The sequence below is a fragment of the Macaca thibetana genome, chromosome 19 (assembly GCF_024542745.1).
Source record: "Macaca thibetana thibetana isolate TM-01 chromosome 19, ASM2454274v1, whole genome shotgun sequence".
Classification (NCBI taxonomy): domain Eukaryota; kingdom Metazoa; phylum Chordata; class Mammalia; order Primates; family Cercopithecidae; genus Macaca; species Macaca thibetana.
The window spans coordinates 41,049,472-41,070,886 of record NC_065596.1 but is presented as its reverse complement, the minus strand read 5'-3'; the positions used below and the strand labels follow the sequence as shown (position 1 = coordinate 41,070,886).

General features: G+C 44.5%; 1 protein-coding gene and 1 long non-coding RNA gene across 3 annotated transcripts in view; one reads left to right on the top strand and one right to left on the bottom strand.

Moving 5' to 3' along the window:
- Positions 1–31, bottom strand: part of ZNF567 (zinc finger protein 567) — a 37,854-nt gene extending 37,823 nt beyond the window's left edge. For both annotated transcript variants that reach the window (XM_050768988.1, XM_050768994.1), the window contains exon 1: positions 7–31. The gene's annotated coding sequence lies outside the window, so the exon portion shown is untranslated. The remainder of the gene's footprint in view (positions 1–6) is intronic.
- A 47-nt stretch (positions 32–78) lies between these two features.
- Positions 79–8,104, top strand: LOC126942153 (uncharacterized). Its single transcript, XR_007721506.1, has 2 exons — positions 79–2,190; positions 5,890–8,104. It is a non-coding gene; the product is annotated as an uncharacterized LOC126942153 (long non-coding RNA).
- Positions 8,105–21,415: the final 13,311 nt, after the last annotated feature.

Below are 21,415 nucleotides of genomic sequence, written 5' to 3'. Positions count from 1 at the left end.
CCTCACCTTCGGTCGCCGGCCGGGCGTCTGCACATGCGTACTCCCGCGCGGAGGGCGACTCCCAGGTGTCTCCGCGGCGCATTCCTGCGGGCCACCGGTTACGCGCGCCTTCTCCACATCCGGGCATTACCGGCCTTAGACTACATTTCCCACAGGCTCCCGGGCCGTTTTGGAACTTTGATCTCAGGTTCCCCTTCCAAGTTCTCGTAGTGCATGGCTGGGGTGCGGGCGGCGCTCAAAGTGAGGAAGCCCCGGGCTCCCGGGACGCAGACGGGGTGTGCAGGGCCGTAGCTCGGACCTGTGTATGCGTGTGTGCGTGTTTGACGCCAGGACAAGGCGGCTGTGTGTGCGGCGAGGAGGCTGCAACAGGTGCGTGATTGTGTTCCTGTCCCTGCTCGGATGCGGGACCTTTGGGTGGCTGTGGTCGGCTGTCATGTGGGGTGTGTGACACTGTAGGGTTTGAGACCTCCCATCGTGACAGTGTGGCCTAGTGTGATGGAAGAACCTTTAAGTCTGTGGTGTTGTGTGTGTAACGGGTAAAGCTTCATTTCTGCAGTGCTGTGTTTAATGTTGGGACTGAGGGGTCTGTCGAAGATCTCCCCCATGTGCCTGTGAGGACTACGATGATGCCTATGTTAATCAGAGTCATCTTGCAATGAAGCATGGCCCGCGTTGTCTTCTCAGGGCACCCCCGTCCCCAGTTCTCAGCCTGGTGTTTAACACGGGATCCTGGTAGAGTCCCCACCTATGTGGCAGTTTTAGACTTGATTGTTTCTTGGGCTCTGCATCTCTGAGTTCCCAGCTTCCTTTTTTCTCCTGCTTTATAGCTGTATAGACCCCAGCTGCAGTGAAATAGCCGTAAAAGGGAAGGGATAATCGAGTGGTGGAGTAAAATCTGCAAACAGAAAAAGCACAGACCTGTTTTTGGAACGAGGCTTTGTAAGTGTCTCTCAGGCAGAGTTCTGGGAAGACGTGATGGGGAGAGCCTAGGAGTAGGATTCCTTCCTCAGATGCTCTCCCTTGGGAACTCCCAGAGGTCAGGTTCCATGTGAACCACATCATTCCCAGAGATGTCTCCCCGGGAGACTTATGTGAATTTAGAGAAAGTCCCCAGTCCTGGGAATCAGTGACCCTGGCCTTTCCCTTGAATATTAAGAAGGATTATCAGTACTCCCATCTCCCTTTTACTTCCATCTGAGTATGTGTATGGTAGATGATGAGAGCTTGTGTGGTGGGAATAATTTTTTCCAGTTTAGCCAGTCTGGGTTCCAAGAAAGGTCTGATGTCTCATGATTCCTTACCCCTTTCCTTTCCCCTTCTCCCTTGCCTTGAGGTTCTCTAAGAGCCCCAAGGAAAGGGAACCATTGCTGAGCATATCTTAAAACCAAGGTCAAGGAAGTTTTGTTGTATTTTCTATTTTTGTTCTCTTTTTGTTTTTCAGAAAGGGAGTGTTTTTTTCTCCTCCTGAAATGCTAGTCAGTGGTTTGGTTACTATTAGGCAGGGCCTTGTGAAATGCTTTGACCAATAGAATGTGGTGGAAGTGATATTGTGAGACTTCTGAGACAAAGCTTCAGGAAGTCGTGCAGCTTTTTCTCTTCCCCTTTTCCTGCCCTGAGACCACCATGACTGAAGGCTAAGAGCAGCTTACTTGAGGATTAAAGATCTCTTGGAGAGAGAAGTCCAGTGAGTAACAATGGCCAGGTATTTCAGGGAGACCATCTTGGACCATCCAGCCTCCACCAAGCCAACAGCTGACAGCTGCCACATGAATATGATCAGCAGAAGACCCACTCAGGCAAGCCAAGCCCAAATTGCCAACCCCCGCAAATAATGAGCTAATTATTTTTTGTTTTAAGCCATAAACTTTTGAAGTGGTTATATAGCAATAGATAACTGAAACAGGTGTTTAACTTTCCAGACTTTTAAAATGACCATATTGATATAATTGTATTGTTCAACCTGTTTTGTAAAGTGATTTCTCTGAATAGTATCTTGAAAAGATTCCTTATCCTTAACTATTTTCTACAACTTTGCATTTGTCTTAGTATTATATTACATGGATAGTTGGTAATTTGACTACTAACTTCCCTTTGAAATTTCTTTTCCTTGCTGTCTAGCTCCCATGTCTTGACCAACTTTACATTCCCCTCCAGGACCTTATGGGCACACGGGTTCCTGTCATTTCACGGGTATGTAGACTCAGGAATGTGGCACTGACTTCTGAGTGGAGTACAGATGACTGACACACATTCCCCCAAATCAGAGGAATTTATTCAGGAGTGTGATATAACAACACCTACATACATTTAACTAGTCAATTGGGTCTCCCCTTTTTTTGTTTTGAGAGCAAGTGTCACTCTGTCGCCCAGGCTGGAATGCAGTGGTGCGATCTCGGCTTACTGCAACCTCTGCCTCCCAGGTTCAAGCGATTCTCCTGCCTCAGCCTTCCGAGTAGCTGGGACTACAGGTGCCCACCACCATGCCCGGATAATTTTTGTATTTTTAGTAGACATGGGGTTTCGCCAAGTTGGCCAGGCTGGTCTCAAACTCCTGACCTCAGGTGATCTGCCTGCCTTGGTCTCCCAAAGTGTTGGGATTACAGGCGTGAGCCACTGCGGCCAGCCGGGTCTCCCTTTTTACATGTTTTCCCCTTTCCAGTTCAAATTCTGTATTCTGGGAACATCTTACTTTCTTCACCCTGATTGATTGGGGAATCTTCAGGGTTCTTAGGTTATTTTCTGAAGGACCGGTTTAAGATTTCTAGGTGGAAATGGGCGTCTCTCCTGTGTTATTTATAAAGTGTTATCACCCTAATCCTTCAGAATACTTTCTAAACTTCTTTCTGCTTGATGATTAAGGAACTGTCTCAATTCTCCATAGCCACATCAGACCAAAATTCCATTTCTTTGCCTATGTGAAGGATTTATTATTAATTACCCTATTAATTTATGTCCAGACCAGATGTGATTTCCTTCTTGGAGCAATAGTTCGTGAAGAGGTTAACAGGAGTTCTGTGTCCAGGTAAATGAGAGGCAACTGAGAAGAGGAACTCATTGTGTATAAAATCTTAGGATTCTAGATTTAGGACCTTTGAGACAGTATTTGAATTAGTGCTCCGGAATGTCTATGAAGAAAGTTTGGGTCTCTTCAGCCAGAATTCAGACCATTTCAACATTGCAATCCAGGTATCATACACATATCTCCTTTTATTTTTTTTTTTCTGCTCTCAAAGCAGATTTCTCTCATTGTAAAATTAGTAGATTCTTAATTCAGCAGATTGGAGAATATTAAAAAAGGTTAAAGTAAGCACTTTGAACATTTTATTCCAAATAACTTCACCTCATTTATGAATAAGTGCATGGATATAGGCATATAGGATTTTTCCATTCAGAACAGGGTTATATAACAATTGTTTTGAAATCTACTTGTTTCTTCTAACAAAATATAGTGAACAAATTTTCATGTCACTAAATTATGAACTGTGTCAAATTTTTTTTTTTTTTTTTTGAGACGGAGTCTCGCTCTGTCGCCCAGGCTTGAGTTTCGGGTTGGTTTTTTGTTTTTTGTTGAGTCCTTCTCGCTCACTGCAGTGGCACTGCAAGCTCCGCCTCCCGCGTTCACGCCATTCTCCTGCCTCAGCCTCCCGAACTGGGTACAGGCGCCCACAACCTTTAATTTTTTTTTTGTATTTTTAGTAGAGACGGGGTGGCTGCACCTGACCTTGTTTCCACCTGCCTCGTTGCTGGATTATGTAAGTGTGTCATGTCCTGTTTTGTTTGGATATGCTTTTTTTCCCATTATATGCAATGTTTTACTGCATATGCCTTTCTGTGCACATGTAAATTGTATCTTTTTATAGAGTCTTAGATATTTTGCTGAGAATGAGGCTTTCATAGTTAAAACCTGCTTACACATCTTTATCAATTGCCCTGATTAAGTTTGCACCAATATACAACATACTATGAGAGTGTCTATTCACTACTATATGGTATCATTAGTCTTTTATTTATTTATATTATTATATTTTTTTATTATTATTTGAGACAGAGTCTCACTCTGTTGCCAGGCTAGAGTGCAGTGGCATGATCTCGGCTCACTGCAACCTCCGCCTCTCAGGTTCAAGCAATTCCCCCACCTCAGCCTTGCAAGTAGCTGGGACTACAAGGCGCGTGCCACCATGCATGGCTAATTTTTTGTTTTTAGTAGAGACGAGGTTTCACCATGTTGGCCAGGATGGTCTTGATCTTCTGACCTCGTGATCTGTCCTCCTTGGCCTCCCAAAGTGCTGGGATTACAGGCGTGAGCCAACGCACCTGGCCATCATTAGTCTTTTAAGTCCACTAATCCAGTGGAAATTGTGTTTATTTAAATGAATTACCCATGCACAGGTTTCATTAAGTGTAATAAAATTTGGGCTTCAGAAGCAAAAACCAGAACTGAAAGAAAATTGGTTTTGTAGTTAGAAAAATGTGATTTAAAAATGCAGATATTCCATTTATTTTGAGTGTGTATAGCTCACGCCTGTAATCCCAGCACTTTCAGAGGCTGAGATGGGTGGAACACTTGAGTCCAGGAGTTTGAGACCAGCCTGGGCAATATGGTGAAATCCCCTATCTACTAAAAATAAAAAAAATCAGCTGGGTGTGGTGGCACACCTGTAGTCCTAGCTACTTGGGAGGCTGAAATGGGAGGATCACCTGAGCCCAAGGAGGTTGAGGCTGTAGTGAGCTGTGATTGTGCCAATGCACTCCAACCTGAGCGTTGGAGTGAGACCCTGCCTCAAAAAAACAAAAACAAAAAACTCTTAAAATCAAGGGAAAGACCCAAAAACCTGATAGAAAAAAGTGGGTAAAAGAAATGAACACATGAAATCACACACACGCAGACACAGAGAGCGAGCGAGCGAGGAAGCACAAATTTTAAAATTATAGAGGCCCGGCGCAGTGGCTCAAGCCTGTAATCCCAGCACTTTGGGAGGCCGAGACGGGCGGATCACGAGGTCAAGAGATCGAGACCATCCTGGCTAACCCGGTGAAACCCCGTCTCTACTAAAAAAAATACAAAAAACTAGCCGAGCAAGGTGGCGGGCGCCTGTAGTCCCAGCTACTCGGGAGGCTGAGGCAGGAAATGGCGTAAACCCGGGAGGCGGAGCTTGCAGTGAGCTGAGATCTGGCCACTGCACTCCAGCCTGGGCGACAGAGCGAGACTCCGTCGCAAAAAAATAAATAAGTAAATAAAATAAATAAATACAATTATAGCTTGCTGGCTTTTTAAAAAAATAAAACCGGCTGGGCGCGGTGGCTCATGCCTGTAATCCCAGCACTTTGGGAGGCCGAGGTGGGCAGATCACGAGGTCCGGAGATCGAGACCATCCTGGCTAACACGGTGAAACCCCGTCTCTACTAAAAATACAAAGAATTACCCAGGCATGGGCCTGTAGTCCCACCTTCTCTGGAGGCTGAGGCAGGAGAATACCATGAACTCGGGAGGCAGAGCTTGCAGTGAGCCGAGATGGTGCCACTGCACCCCAGCCTGGGCGGCAGAGTGAGACTCCATCTCAAAAAAACATAATAAAATAATAAAAAAATTAACCCATGCGACCACCATTAAAGACATAGCAACTTTCCAACATCCCAGAAGTCTCCCTTATATCTCTTCCCAATCATTACACCTCAAAGTTAACCATTATTTTGACCTCTATAATAGAATAGTATGGTTTGGTTTTGAACTTTATATAGATAGAATCACATAGTATGTACTGTTGTGTCTGACCTCCTTTGCTCAACATTATTTCTATACATAGATACATATAGATATAACATTATATTCATGTTGCTGTACATAGTAGTAGTTTGTAATTTAACCTTTCTTTTTTATTTTCGAGACAGTGTTTCATTCTGTACTCCAGGCTAGAGTGCAGTGACACTATCATAGCTCACTGCCACCTCAAACTCCTAGACTCAAGAAATCCTCCCACCTCAGCCTCAGCTCCCCAAGTAGCTAGGACTACAGGTGCATACCACCACCACACCCAGATAATTTAAAAAATTTAGAGAGATGGGGTCTCACTATGTTCCCTGGGCTGTTCTTGAATTCCTGGCCTCAAGTGATCCCCATCTCAGCCTCTGAAAGTGCTGGGACGACAGGTGTGAGCCATAGCACCCACCCTTTATCGTGTAATTATTTTGTTAATTCCCTCTTGTTCACTCTCTCTACACATATCTGGTTGTATGTCTTAAGTCTTTAATTTACTACATAAATTACTAGAAATTAAGAGTTAGGTTGATCAGTATGTACAAAGTTTCAGTTATACGAGAGGAATAAGTTCTGGTGTTCTATTGCACAACACGATGACTATAGTTAATAATATTAAACATATGAACTGGAGGGGGAACAAATTAGTCTATAACAATTCCCAATATATATATTGAAAAAACAAAAAACAAAAAAAAACTTGGCCAGGTGCCGTGGCTCACACCTTGTAATCTCAGCACTTTGGGAGGACAAGGTGGGCCAATCACTTGAGCCCAGGAGTTCAAGACCAGCCTGGGCAACATGGTGAAACCCCATCTCTACAAAAAAATACAAGAAATTAACTGGGTGTGGTTGTGTGTCTGTAGTCCCAGATACTTGGGAGACTGAGGTGGGAGAATCACTTGAGCCCTGGAAGTCAAGGCTGTAGTGAGCCATGATTGCACCACTGCACTCCAGCCTGGGCATCGGCGTGAGACCTTGTCTCAACAAAACAAAACTGCTCTTAATGTCAAGGGAAAGACCCAAAAACCTGACAGAAAAGATGGGTAAGAGAAATTAACAATTCACAAAAAATATGTAAAAGGGGCCCTTAAATGTGTAAAAAGAGAAATGCAAATTAAAATAATATAGAGAAAGGCCAGGTGAGGTGGCGTACACCTATAATCCCAGTGCTTTGGGAGCCTGAGGTGGGAGGTTTGCTTGAGGTCAGAAGGTTGAGGTTACAGTGAGCTATGATTACACCACTGCACTCTAGCCTGGACAACAAAGTGAGACCCTGTCTCTTGGTGGGGGGAGGGCGGAATACTGAGACCATTTTTAACCTATCAGGATGACAAAAATTAAAAAGTATAACAACATATTCTGTTGGTGAGACAGGATATAGTCGGCTGACTGATGACCCTGCAAAAAGATATGTCCATGTCCTAATCTCTGGAAACTGTGAATGTTACTTAATTTGGAAAGGGGGTCTTTGCAGATGAAATTAAGAATTTTGAGATGAGTAGTTCATCCTGGATTGTCTGCGTGGGTCCTAACTCCAGTGACAAGCATCCTTAAAAGAGACACAAGGAGATTGGCAGACAGAAGAAGAGGAGGCAGCAATGTGACCCTGGAGGTGGATGGGGCCACAGGTCAAGGAATGGCTACAGCCATCAGAGAAAGAGGCAAAGTGAGGATTCTCCCCTCGAATCTCTAGGAGTGGTCCAGCCCTGCTGATGTCTAGATTTTTGGAGTTTTGGCCTCCAGAATGTGACAGAGTAAACTATTGTTTAAAGCCACCAAGTTTGCGGTGACTTGTTAGAGCAGCCACAGGAATGAATGTACGGGGAATCGGGCAGTCTCATATACTGCTGGTGGGAAAACAAACTGGCACAACCCTTATGGTGGGAAATTTGACAACATGTACATAAACTACCTACATGTTTCCCTTGTGACCCAGCCATTCCACTTTTAGGAATCTGCCCTGAAGATACAACTCCACCTATTAAAAAATACAGCCATTAGAATGGATGATGTTTACCACTTGTTGACAAAGAAAAATGTTCACTTGTGTTAAATGAGAAAGATAGGTTTCAGAACAGCAACAATGTTCTAGCTGATTCTGTTTTTAAAACTCAGTGTATGTAGAGAAGGACAGTAAAGGGATTTATCATGAGATGCTCATAGAGGGTAACTGTTATTTTAGATTTATTAAAATTTTTAATTGACAATTGTATATATTTGTACAGTAATTGTACGTATTGTATGTACAATTGTATATTGATGTATATATTTGTACAATAATTGTATATATATTTATATGGTACAATGTGGTATTTCTATGCATGAACACATGATGGAATGATCAAATCAGGCTGGTTAGCATATCCATCACCTCAAATATTTACCATTTCTTTGTGGTGAGAACATATAAAATCCTATCTTTTAGCTATTTTGAAATATACAATACAGTAACTGTAGTCACTGTGTTGGGCAAAAGAACAACAGAATGTATTCTTCCTATCTAAATGAAACTTTGTACCTGTTAACCAGCATTTCCCCTTTCCCCATCCACCACATCCCCACCCCCCAGCCTTTGGTAACCATCCTCCTAGTCTCTACTTCTAAGAGTTCAACTTTTTAGATTCCACATGTGAGATCATACAGTATTTGTCTCTCTGTGCCTGGCTTATTTCACTTAACATAATATCTTCTAGGTTTACCCATGTTGTTGCAAACGACAGAATTTCATGTTTAAGGCTGAATAGTATTCTACTGTATATATATCCTCCATTTAAAAAATCCATTCAGCTGGGCGTGGTGGCTCACGCCTGTAATCCCAGCACTTTGGGAGGCCAAGGCAGGCGGATCACAAGGTCAGGAGATCGCAACCATCCTGGCTAACACAGTGAAACCCCGTTTCTACTAAAAATACAAAAAAAAATTAGCCGGGCCTGGTGGCGGGTGCCTGCAGTCCCAGCTACTCAGGAGGCTGAGGCAGGAGAATGGCGTGCTCCCGGGAGTCGGAGCTTGCAGTAAGCCGAGATCGTGCTACTGCACTCCAGCCTGGGCGACAGAGCGAGACTCGGGCATCTCAAAAAAATAAAAATAAAATAAATCCATTCATACATTGATGGGCACTTAGCTTGTTTCCTTATCTTAGTTATTGTGAATAATTCTACAGTGAACATGGGAGTGCAGACATCTTTGACATACTGATGTCAATTCCTTGTGGGATTGCTGGATCATACGGTAATTCTATTTTTTGTTTTTTGAGGAAGCTCTACACTTTGTCAAAATGGCTGTAGTAATTTACAGTGCTCTCAACAGTGTGCAAGTGTTCCTTTTTTCTACATCCTCACCAACACTAATCTTTCATCTTTGTTTATAACAGCAGGTGTCTAACAGGTGCACGGTAATATCTCATGGTTTTTTTGTGGGGAATGCAGTCTCACTGTTGCCCTGGCTGGAGTGCAGTGGCACGATCTCGGCTCACTGCAACCTCCACCTCCTGGGTTCAAGCGATTTTCCTGCCTCAGCCTCCCAAGTAGCTGGGACTACAGGTGCGTATCACCATGCCTGGCAGACTTTTTGTATTTTTATTAGAGGTGGGGTTTCACCATGTTAGCCAGGATGGTCTCGATCTCCTGACTTCGTGATCTGCCCGGCTCGGCCTCCCAAAGTGCTGGGATTACAGTCGTGAGCCACTGCGCCCGGCCCCATTGTGGTTTTAATTTGCATTTCTCTGATGATTACAGATGTTTAGCATTTTTCATATATGTGTTGGCCATTTGTATGTCTTCTTATGAGAAATGTATACAAGTCCTTTGCCCATTTTTAATAGGGTTATTTGTATTCTTGTTAAGAAGTCTGAGTTCCTTTTACATTTTGGATATTAGCCCCTTATCCAATATATGATTTGCAAGGATTTTCTCCCAATCTTTGGGTTGTCTCTTCATCCTATTGTTTCCTTTGCTGTGCAGAATAGGATTCTGTTTTCTGAATTTTAATGCTTAGTATGTATTTCTTTTATAATCAGAAACTCTATAAGGCTAATCCTTCCCTCCTTAAAACTGGAAGAATTATAGAAGGAGCTATGGGCACAGTGACACAGGGGGATGATGGTGAAGTGTCTTTGGGAACTCAGACTGAAAGGACCTCAGTTCTCTCCACTGGCCACTGAGGGAAAAGTTTCTCAAACAATACCTGGAAGTTTTGACTCTCATTTCAGCTGAGCATTTACCTGCAATGGCTTCCCTCTTCTTTGAGCCACCTTAACACATTACTCTCTACACATTCATGGCTATCTCCCTTTCTTCAATGGGGAAATCACATCTGGCTTAGAAATAAAAGGTCCTGTATATAGGAAAAGAAATTGGACTTAGGCCTATTGTGGTGATGTCAATTCAGGGAGAGAAATAAACAAGACAGAGGAAGATAAAGTCACCTTAGGTGTCAAGAAAATGAAACCTCAATACTAAAAACACAGTCGAGTGTTTCCAGCTATAAAAATGCCAGATCAGTTCTTCAAAAGCTCTCAAGAGACTCACAATGAAGGAAAATACTCCCAGCAAGCAGATTACAAATAATAAAGGAAAATATTGCATAAAAATTTTTATTTAGTTTTAATTTTTTATTTTTAAAATTGTATTTATTTTATTTATTTTTTGAGATGGAGTCTCACTCTGTCACCCAGGCTGCAGAGCAGTGGTGCAATCTCAGCTCACTGCAAACTCCACCTCCTGAGTTCAAGCTATTCTTCTGCCTCAGCCTCCCGAGTAGCTGGGATTACATGTGCGCACTACCATGCCTGGCTAACTTTTGTAGTTTTAGTAGAGATGGGGTTTAGACATGTTGGTCAGGCTGGTCTCGAACTCCTCACCTCAGGTGATCCACCTGCTTCGGCCTCCCAAAGTGCTGGGATTAATGGCGTAAACCACCGCGCCAGGCCTTTTTTTTTTTGATACAGAGTCTCGCACTGTCGCCCAGGCTGGAATGCAGTGGCACAATCTCAGCTCACTGCAATCTCTGCCTCCCAAGTTCAAGCGATTCTCCTCCCAGCCTCCCAAGTAGCTGGGATTACAGGTGCCCGCCACAACACCTGGCTAATTTTTTGTATTTTTAGTAGAGACAGGGTTTCACTATGTTGGCCAGGATGGTCTTGAACCCCTGACCTCGTGATCCGGATCCGCCCACCTTGGCCTCCCAAAGTACTGGGATTACAGATGTGAGCCACCCCACTCAGTCTTTTTTTTTTTTTTTTTTTTTTTTTTTTGAGATGGAGTTTTGCTCTTGTTGCCCAGGCCGGAGTGCAATGGCATGGTCTCGGCTCACCACAACCTCTGCCTCCTGGGTTCATGTGATTCTTCTGCCTCAGCCTCCCAAGTAGCTGGGATTACAGGCATGTACCACTACACCTGGCTAATTTTGAGTTTTTAGTACAGACGGGTTTTTTCTATGTTGGTCAGGCTAGTCTCGAACTTCCAACCTCAGGTGATCTGCCCACTTCTGCCTCCCAAAGTGCTGGGATTACAGGCATGAGCCACCATACCCAGCTCTATTTTTTATTTTTATAAATAGAGATGAGGTTTCACCATGTTGCCCAGGCTGGTATCGACCTCCTGGGCTCAAGCGATCCCCTGATTTTGCCCTTCCAAAGTGCTGGGATTACAAGCGTGAGCCACCGTGCCCGGCCAGGAAATTATTCTTAACTAGCAAGATTAGGCTCTGATGGCCAGGCGCGGTGGCTCAACCCTGTAATCCCAGCACTTTGGGAGGCCGAGACGGGCAGATCACAAGGTCAGGAGATCGAGACCATCCTGGCTAACATGGTGAAACGCCATCTCCACTAAAAATACAAAAAACTAGCCAGGCGAGGTGGCAGGCGCCTGTAGTCCCAGCTACGTGGGAGGCTGAGGCAGGAGAATGGCATGAACCTGGGAGGCGGAGCTTGCAGTGAGCTGAGATCCGGCCACTGCACTCTAGCCTGGGTGACAAAGCGAGACTCCGTCTCAAAAAAAAAAAAAAAAAAAAAAAAGATTAGGCTCTGACATCACATTCTTGCAGTTACATCCCTCTAAGCAGGGTTCAGCCACTCACTCTGCACCTGGAGAACTTTATGGTTATCCCTGGAAGTGACAGTCCTGCAAATGACAAAAAAACACTCCAAATGTATTAGGTTGGTGCAAAAGTAATTCCGCTTTTTGCCACTGAAAGTAAGTCTCACATGACCCTGAGAGAAATGGGAGGCTGGGGTATACATAGTAGCTGCGTAGCATATGGAAGAAATTTCTCTGGCTTGGTTCGGCTTTGAGTCTAGCAGGAATATACCTGTTTAAATATTCCAGAACTTCCTCACAACGAACTGTTAAGTGATCAGTTAAAAAAAAAAAAAAAAGGTTGGCTGGGCACAGTGGCTCATACCTATAATCCCAGCGGTTTGGGAGGTTGAAGCGGGCAGATCACTTGAGGTCAGGAGTTCGAGACCAGCCTGGCCAACATGATGAAACCCCGTCTCAACTAAAAATACAAAAATTAGCCAGGTGTGGTGGCAGGAACCTGTAATCCCAGCTACTCGGCAGACTGAGGCAGAAGAATCGCTTGACCCAGGAGGCAGAGGTTGCAGTGAGTGGAGATGGTGCCAGTGCACTCCTGCCTGGGCAACTGAGTGAGACTCCATCTCAAAAAAAAAAAAAAAAAAAAAAAAGTTGTAGAATAATAGAAAAATATAGGCAAATCAAAAACATGCTAAGAGTGGCTAAAGCAGGTAACTATATGATATGTACAGCTATACCATTTATCAAAGTATACATATGTACATACAGATACATGTACATATACATACAGACAGAATGTCAGACATTAGCAATAGAAAGAAAAATATCTAGAGGTATACTGAGTTTTTTTGTTTGAGACAGTCTTGCTGTGTCACCCAGGCTGGAGTGCAGCAGCATGAACATGGCTCACTGCAGCCTTGACCTGCTGGGCTCAACTGCTCTTCCTGCCTCAGCCTCCTGTGTAGCTGGGACGACAGGCACACGCCACCACACCTGGCTAATTTTTTATTATTTTTAAAATTTTTATTATTTTTTATTATTTTTTTGAGATGGAGTCTCTCTGTCACCTAGGCTGGAGTGAAGTGGCACAATCTCGGCTCACTGCAACCTCCACCTCCCGGGTTCAAGCAATTCTCCTGCCTCAGCCTCCTGAGTAGCTGGGATTACAGGCACACGCCACCATGACTGGCTAATTTTTGTATTTTTAGTGGAGACGGGGTTTCACAATGTTGGTCAAGCTGGTTTCAAACTCCTGACCTCGTGATCCATCCGCCTCAGCCTCCCAAAGTGCTGGGATTACAAGCATGAGCCACCGTGCCTGGCCAATTTTTAATTTTTTTGTAGAGATGGGGTCATACTCTGTTTCCCAGAGTGGTCTCCAACTCCTTGGGCTCAAGCGATCCTGCTTCAGCCTCCCAAAGTACTGGTATTACACGTGTGAGCCACCACACCCGGCCAAGGTATACCTTTAACATTTAACATTGGCCGGGCGCGGTGGCTCAAGCCTGTAATTCCAGCACTTTGGGAGGCCGAGACGGGCGGATCACGAGGTCGGGAGATCGAGACCATCCTGTCTAACACGGTGAAACCCCGTCTCTACTAAAAATACAAAAAACTAGCCGGGCGTAGTGGCGGGCGCCTATAGTCCCAGCTACTCGGGAGGCTGAGGCAGGAGAATGGCGAGAACCCGGGAGGCGGAGCTTGCAGTGAGCCGAGATCGCGCCACCGCACTGCAGCCTGGGTGACTGAGCAAGACTCCGTCTCAAAAAAAAAAAAAAAAAAAAAAAAAAAAATTTAACATTAAATAGGCTGTGATACTGATTTTTTGTTTTAAGTATACTTCTAGAAATTTAAACTTAAGTATACTTGTTACATATACTTCTTATTGCCGGGCGCGGGTTCAAGCCTTAATCCCAGCACTTTGGGAGGCCGAGACGGGCGGATCACGAGGTCAGGAGTTCGAGACCATCCTGGCTAACAGGGTGAAACCCCGTCTCTACTAAAAAATACAAAAAACTAGCCGGGCGAGGTGGCGGGCGCCTGTAGTCCCGGCTACTCGGGAGGCTGAGGCAGGAGAATGGCGTAAAAACCCGGGAGGCAGAGCTTGCAGTGAGCTGAGATCCGGCCACTGCACTCCAGCCTGGGCGACACAGTGAGACTCCGTCTCAAAAAAAAAAAAAAAATATATACTTCTTATTTTCTTTGCAAGAAACATCTGCTGATTTTAGAATATATGTTTAAGGCATTTTATTACATGGAAGATTTTCAAAAAGTAGATTAAAAAAACTTTTAGGCCGGTTGCAGTGGCTCACGCCTGTAATCCCTCCACTTTGGGAGGCCAAGGTAAGCTGATCACTTTAGGTCAGGAGTTTGAGACTAGCCTGGCCAACATGGTGAAACCCCGTCTCTACTAAAAATACAAAAATTAGCCAGGCATGTTGGTGCACGCCTGTAATCCCAGTTACTTGGGTGGCTGAGGCATGAGAATCGCTTGAGCCCAGGAGGCAGAAGTTGCAGTGAGCAGAGATCATGCCACTGCACTCCAGCCTGAGCAAGAGTGATACTCTGTCTCAAAAAAAAAAAAAAAAAAAAAAAAAAAGCTTTAAGAAGTCTTTACATGTACAGCTAAGCACATTCTAAATACTATGTGATGAATGATTTCTCTTACGTTCAAAAAAAATTAATTTTGACCCAACTATGACTGTGGGTTTTCTGCCCAGGGAAGAAGAGCTAAGAGGCTTAAACCTTACGTTGGACTTGCTGCTTTGTTTTCTATGCCTTCTTGACAGAAGGATTTATTTCACTTCTGAAATACTAGCCATAATGTCCTGCTATGGGTAAGAGGACAGCCTTGCTCCATTAGTACCCTTTAGACCCAACATCAAGAGACTCTAATCTGTAAGACATATACATGACGAGAGGGCATTCATTCATACACAGAGCTCCTGTGAATTCTTGGGAACTCACAGGGTTATCATCTGTACTTCTCTAGAAGTCTTTGTCATGCTCTACCTTTCACTTACTTTTATTGCCCCTGTTGAATTATAAGCAATGCAAAGGCAGTAATTATATCTTAATAATTTGTGCTTCTTCCAAGTATTGAAGCACAAAGTCTTACATGTTGCCAAGCATGCCCAATGTCTTACTCAGAAATCCCACTTCTAGGACACTTTGTCTCTTAGAAAGTAATTATAAAAATGAACAAAATAGTATTACAAGAATGCTCATCAAAGAATTCCTGATAATAATTAGTAAATAAAAATGTTTGAGAATAAACAGTGTGTTAAATATCATATAATAGAATCCATAATCCTAATAATTTTCATTCCAAATTAGTTGGCAATAAAGACACTCATCAGGAATGGCTTTGTGAAGTAGATGGGATACAGAATAGAAGGTGTCAAGTTAGAAAATGGTAATCTAATAGTTAAAGACCGAAGGCTTTGAAATTCAAATTCCAGTTCCATCTCTTAGGAACTCTGTGACATTTTACAAGTTATTTAAGCTCTTGGTGCCTCACCTGCATCACCAGTTTACTGGGAATGGTATCAATAACTCCCTCAGGGTTCTGAGGGGAGTTAAATGATACTAAACATGTAAAATACTTAGGACAGTATATTAGGGTTCTCTAAAGAAACACAACAAACAGGTGTGTGTGTGTGTGTGTGTGTGTATGCACGTACACAGAAATATTTATTTTAAGGAATTGGCTCATGCAATTGTGGAGCCTTGGTATGTCCAAAATCTGCAAGGCAGGCCTGCAGGCTGAAGATCCAGACAAGAGTTGTGTTCAAAGTCTAAAGGCAGTCTGCTAACACAATTCCTTCTTGCTCAGGGGACATTAGCTTTTGTTCTATTAAGAACTTTAGCTGATTGAATGAGGCTTACCCACTGTGTGGAGCATAATCTGCTTTATTCAGAGTCCACTGATTTAAGTGTTAATCTCATCCAAAAACAACTTTCACAGAAACATCCAGAATAATGTTTGACCAAATATCTGGGCATCATGGCCCACTCAAGTTGACACATAAAATTAACCATCATAAGTCCACCCTTGTCAACTTGGTACCCATAAGCATCTCCCAAAACCATACTTCATATCTGAATAAAGACAGTAACAAGGTTATACTTTTGCTTAACATGGGACAACTATGCTGCATACAACCAAAAATAACTAACCCTTCCCCAGAAGAGGATGCAAAGTCTGGATGATTTTAATACTTCTCCCCCATATCCCATAACTTGAAAACTGATATAAAGTTAACAATATTTAAATATTCTAATATAAAGTCAGTATATGTTACTGTACACGATAAAGAGATATGAAAGGGAGGAAAACAAAGCTTTGTTGTACACACATTCATTACAAATAAAGATACATTCATGACAATTACAGTTTTTGTTTCTGTAGCTGCTCACGTGGTTATAGCTGGTATTCATGCCTCCCTTCTTCCCTTACCCATTATGTATTCCTTTTCCCCTCAGCAAGCAAGCTCCTCAGCTGATTGTGGTTCTTTAACCGGTGGGGTGACCCAAACCTTCATTCGTTAAGGGTCTGGATGGTAGTTTTGGCAGAAGCATTTTGGGTAAGGAAGACAAATTCGTATCTAAAGTGTGTATTCCAGTAAGAAAAAAAATACTGTCCTTTCCATGATGAAAGCAATCCAATGTATCAGCCTGCCACCAGGGAATGGTGCCATACTGGGGAACCAGTGTTGGTCTTGGCTGCTGGCACACTGGGCACTCAGCAGTAGCTGTAGCCAGTTTGGCTTTGGTAAGCAGAAGTCCACGTTGCTGAGCCCATGCATAACTTCCATCACTGCCATCATGACCACTTTGTTCACGAGCCAATTGGGTGATGGTAAGGGTAGCTGGGGCAAGAGGCTGACTGATATCCACAGAATGGATCATCCTATGCACCCGACTATTAAACATCCTCCTCTGCTAAAGTTACCCTTTGGTAAGTATTCATATAGGGCACAAATATCTTTATATTTCTTACCTGTTCAGCAAGGTCCATATGTCTTCCCCAGAATTCCTTGTCACCAGTTTTTAAATAATGTTCCAAGTCCCTGACCATCCAGCCAGACCATTGGCTACAGTGCATAAGTTGGTATATAATGTCACATCTGGCTATATCTCCTTCTAGGGAAAATGAACAACCAGGTGCAGTGCTCCGAGTTCCAATCACTGGGAGGATTTCCCTTTACCAATGTTCTTTGAGGATGTCCCAGAACAGAACTGTAGTGCTGTCCAGGTGGTGTCTGTCTATCATGCAGAACCATCCATAGACCAGGCCTGAGTCTTCTCTGCCTCTATCAACTAATCATAGGGAACTCCCCATGAGGCCACGAGTGCAGGCTGGGAGAGAAAGGTATTGCAGCAGGAGGGGAACGATGGGCTTTTGGGCCACTTCTTCACATGTGTGCCTTCAGGGTCTGCTTAGGCCTGGTCACATTTATACCACTTGCATTTTATGATAGAGTACTGCTGTGCACACCCAATTTAATGACTTCGTGGGTCAGATAACACCCATTTCATGATGGGTAGTGCAGGTTGCATGGTAACTTGGTGGCCCATGATTAAATGGTCAGTCTCTACTAAGGTCCAGTAGCAGGCCAAAAGCTGCCTCTGGAGAGGTGTTTTCTAAAAAGGAAGATGGAGCTTTGCTCCAAAATCCTCAGGGCCTATCCTGTGATTCTTCTGTTGGGCCCTGCCAAAGGCTCCAAACAGCATCCCTCTCTGCTACTGACACTGGAGGCACTATTATATTTGTTGGATCACGTGGCCCAAGTGGCACACATCAGCTTGCACAGCAGCCTGGACCTGTTGGGGAGTTTCCCCTTGTTCTGGGCCCCACTGTGAACTAACAGCTTTTTGGATCACATGGTAAATGGCCAGCAGAATAACACATCCAAGTGAAGAATGTGTTGTCTCCAAAATCCAAAGAGACCCCGTATGCATTGCGCCTCCTTTTTGACTGTAGGAGGAGCCAGATGCAACACTTTATCCATCATCTTAGAAGGGATATCTCACCATGCTCCACACCACCTGACCCCTGGGAATTTCAGTGAAGTAGAAGGCCCCTGATTTCTTACTGGATTTATTTCCATCCTCTGACATGCAATGTCTTACCAATAAATCTACAGTACTTGCTACTTCTTGTTCACTAGGTCGAATCAGTGTAATGTCATCAACGTAATGGATCAGTGCAGTATTTTTTGTTTGTTTGTTTTGAGACGGAATCTTGCTCTGTGGCCCAGGCTGGAGTACAGTGGTACGATCTCAGCTCACTGCAACCTCTGCCTCCTGGGTTCAAGCAATTCTCCTGCCTCAGACTTCCAAGGAGCTGGGATTATAGGTGTGTGCCAGCATGTTCAGCTAATTTTTGTATTTTTAGTAGAGACGGGGTTTTGCCATGTTGGCCAGGCTGATCTGGAACTGCTGACCTCAGATGATCCACCCGCCTCAGCCTCCCAAAGTGCGGGGATTACAGGCCTGAGCCACTGTGCCCGGCCCAGTGCAGTATCTCGCGGAAGGAAAAGGCAATCAAGATCCCTGTGAACTAACTTACAATATATGTCTGGAGAATTGATATACCCTTGAGGCTGCACAGTGAAAGTGTTGTTACTGGCCTTACCAATTGAAAGCGAGCTATTTATGGTGGTTTTAAATAACAAAGATGGAGAAAAAAAGCATTTGCCAGCTCAGTAGCTACACATCAGGTAGCAGAGGATGTGTTAATATCCTTAAGCAACAAAACCACATTTGGTAGAGCAGCTACAACAGGTGTTACCACCTGGTCAAGCTTATGATAATCCAGTGGCATTCTTCAAGACCGATTTGTCTTCTGCAGGGCCAACCGGGCAAGCTGAATGGGGATGGGGTGGGAATCCCCGCCCCTGCATATTTTTCTTAGTGGTGGTACTAATCTCTGCAATCCCTCCAGGAATGTGGTATTGCTTCTGATTTACTATTTTTCTAGGTGGAGACAGTTTTAGTAGCTTTCACCTGGCCTCTCCCACCATAACAGCCCTCAGTTCACATGTCAGGTAATCAGTGTGGGGATTCTGCCAGTTACTAAGTAGATCTAGTCCAATTTTGTGTGTGGTATTGGGGATACAACCACAGAATGCTTCTGGGACTTGCTGTGCCCATTGTGAGATATACCTGAGCTAAAACTCCATTCATTACCTAACTGCCATAGCCCCTACTCTGACTGGTAGATGACAGTGATGTTTTGGGTCTCCTGGAATTAAGGTCAGTTCAGAGCCAGTGTCTAATTTAAAACAAGTTAATAAATATGAAACAATGATTTATTGTGATAAAGAATGCAAAATGGCCATGAAAGAACATGTCAAAGAAAATATCTGTTACAGGGTAACTGAAAGGACACAAAGATAGATGTGTACCCGCCCCCCACCCGCTACACCCTTGTTCTGCTCTCTAATCTTTGCACATCCCAGAGATTCCGTAAGTTCTGTGAGTACCTGGTTTTCTGCACGTACCAGAGATTTTGTTCTGCACATACCAGAGATTTTGTAAGTTCTGAGGCAAGGTCACAAGACGTGTTTAAGTAAGATAAACTCTTGCTGCCATAAACCTGCTCTCCCGCCTCAAAGTTTGAACCAAAATATCAGAAATGGCGGGAACCAATCATAGTTAGCCAAATCGCCTTGTTCAAACACTAGCCAATCATATATCTGATTTGTATAATAACTCTATGCCCACTTTTCTTAGACTATATAACACTGCTCGGAGCTCAGTGGGGGAGCTCTCCTGCCCGTCTCGTTTCACGAGCGAGGGAGAGTTCCAGGTTCGAAACCTGTAATAAAGATCCTTGCTGCTTAGCTTTGACTCTGGACTCTGGTGGTCTTCTTCGGGGAATAAACGGTCTGGGCATAACAAATGGGGGCTCGTCCGGGATTTCCCCCAAGCCCACCAGACCCCCAAGTCAATGGATCTTAATCTGTAGGTAAGCCGGCTTTGTCACTGTCTCTGTCTTTGTCTCTGTCTGTCTCCCTGAAATTTCGCGAAATCCGTAATCTGTAATCTGTATTGGTCTGTTTTATAAGTGGCATGGTCTTGGCGGACGCGCTAAAAGACAGCCACTCGGGACTGGTGGGAGACGTCCCCCAGTGCCCATCTGGGGGCCTCCATCCTTGGTTGCCCCGTCTGACTCAGGTCGGAAGTCCAACACGCGCTCGCGAAGGCTCATCGTTTCTCACTGTCTGTCCGTTATTGTTAAGTGTTAAGAGTAAGTCCAAAACGAAACATAAAACCTTTTCTTCCCCTTCCAGGACCGGACCTGTCGGATACTCCCCTCTGCTTCACACTCATTTTCGTCCCTCCTTCTCTTTGTAGGAGCAGTCCAAAGATGGGCAACAACCAGAGCACGCCGCTCTCACTCCTTGTTACCAATTTTAAGGATGTGAAGGCTCGGGGGCGTAACTTAAGCGTAGAACTAAAGAAGGGAAAGCTAGTTACTTTCTGCCGTTCGGAGTGGCCCTCTTTCGGCGTAGGTTGGCCCTCCGAAGGAACTTTCTGTCTCTCTATTATTACTAAGGTAAAAACTAAGATTTTCCTGCCAGGGCAGTCAGGACATCCTGATCAAATTCCTTATATTCTAGTGTGGCAAAATCTTGTGGAAGACCCACCGCCCTGGATAACTCCATTCATCCTTGAGCCTTGCAAGGTCCTAGTAATGCGACCTACAAGACAAAGGACTCCCTCTGCTCCCTCGGCCCCTGTGCTGCCAGACAGCCAGGACCCCCTAACGTTAGAACCCACACTTCCCCCACCATATCCGCACCTTATCCCGCAGGACCCAGTCCCCCAGGGTGGTGCTTCCGTAGAGGGAAACCGAGAAGCGGAAGCAGCCGAGAGCGAAAGTAACCCGGGGGGGCCGGCCGGCCGAACGCGAGGCCGCGTACTGCGGGACCAAGCTTCCCGACTCCCTGACTCCACCGTAGCCCTGCCTCTCAGAGAAATAGGATCGCTCGATGATACCGGGCTCTCCCGTCTCATGTATTGGCCTTTTTCCACTAGTGATTTATACAATTGGAAGTCCCAAAATGCTCGGTTCTCCGATAATCCCAAAGATCTAACCTCGTTGTTAGACAGTGTCATGTTTACTCACCAGCCAACCTGGGATGACTGTCAACAGCTCCTCCGAATCCTGTTCACAATGGAGGAGCGGGAAAGAATCCAAGTTGAGGCCAGAAAGCTGGTTCCAGGAGATGACGGCCAGCCAACTGCAAATCCTGACCTCATTAACGCGGCTTTTCCTTTGACCCGGCCCAGATGGGACTACAACACGGCAGAAGGTAGGGGACGACTGCTCATTTATCGCCAGACTCTAATGGCGGGTCTCCGGGCTGCAGCTCGCAAGCCCACCAATTTGGCTAAAGTATATTCTGTGTTACAAGGTAAGACAGAAAGCCCCGCTGTGTATTTAGAGAGATTAATGGAAGCTTTCAGACAGTATACCCCTATGGACCCGGAAGCACCGGAAAATCAGGCTGCGGTAGTAATGTCCTTTGTAAACCAGGCAGCATCAGATATTAGAAGAAAACTCCAGAAATTAGAAGGTTTAGAGGGAAAGCAGATTCAGGACCTCCTTCAG